The sequence below is a fragment of the Chrysochloris asiatica genome, unplaced genomic scaffold (assembly GCF_000296735.1).
Source record: "Chrysochloris asiatica unplaced genomic scaffold, ChrAsi1.0 scaffold00195, whole genome shotgun sequence".
NCBI lineage: Eukaryota > Metazoa > Chordata > Mammalia > Afrosoricida > Chrysochloridae > Chrysochloris > Chrysochloris asiatica.
Genome location: NW_006408713.1, coordinates 3,109,734 through 3,110,828, shown reverse-complemented (window position 1 = coordinate 3,110,828; position 1,095 = coordinate 3,109,734). Strand labels below are relative to the sequence as shown.

Below are 1,095 nucleotides of genomic sequence, written 5' to 3'. Positions count from 1 at the left end.
TAGTCAATAATGTGTGGTAAATCTTCCCAAAAGGAAGATTTACAGAGCCGCATTTCAATAACACAACAAGATGAAAATGTAATATTCCGAAGTCATCTGAAGAATTTCCAAGGAGCACACACTAGGCTAGAAATCTAGGGTTAAACCATGGTTTCATAACAGGTTATATTCATTCTTGTATTTTCTCAATAAATTCTTACTTATATTTTTGCCTTTTTCTTTTCCAACTTGTCGAGATTTGACTTTGCGTTCAAGAATTTTTTTCCCATCTTTGTCCAATTTGAGTCTGGTAATAACCACCTTGCTCAAGTGAATGCCCACATGGACAGTTCTCATGCTGCACCCTCTCGATATAGATGGCAGACTTATTTCTGTACACCTGGACTACCTTGCCAATCTGCTGACCTTTATAGTGTCCTCGAACCACCTGGAACTCGTCATCCTTGCACATGGGCATGGAGGGGACTTTGTACTTATTCTGTAGCTCCTTGGACAGTGGGTACGACGACATGATCTTCTTGTGCACTTGCGAGGGAGCATTGAAGTGGCGTTTGCGGTAAGCTGTGGTCGGAGGACACGAAGGAGTTGAACTTCATGGTGACAGTTGGGGATCAGGCAGTCTCAGAAGCTCAGCAAACAGCTCCATAGAATCTTAACTGGCTAGTTTTTTAGAAGTAGATCTCCAATACTTTCTTTTGAGGTCCATGTGAGTAGGTTTGACCCTTGACCTTTTGGGTGAGCAGTTGAGTGCTTTAACTGTTGGTACCTGTCAGGACTCCCAAATAATACGAGGGCTCTAGACTTTCAGGCCACACACACTACACTTGATCTGAGCCACATGGCACTGGGGGTTAATGTGCTGGACTGCAAAGTCAGTTTACACCACGTGGTTGGTGGTTCAAGCCCACCAGCTGCTACTCAGAAACCCTATACAGGTTCGCTATGGGTCGAAGCCAACTTGACGGCACTTAACAAAAACAAGACTTCCAGTCCATAATCAAGATTGTTGTTGATGTCTTTATGGGAACAGACAACCTTATCTGTTTGTAAGTTTGAACTGCCTACTTTGTTGTCAGCAACTCAATATCTAACCCA

The 1,095-nt window shown here is 43.2% G+C and overlaps 1 pseudogene; it reads right to left on the bottom strand.

Moving 5' to 3' along the window:
- Positions 1-169: 169 nt before the first annotated feature.
- Positions 170-596, bottom strand: LOC102824399 (annotated as a pseudogene).
- Positions 597-1,095: the final 499 nt, after the last annotated feature.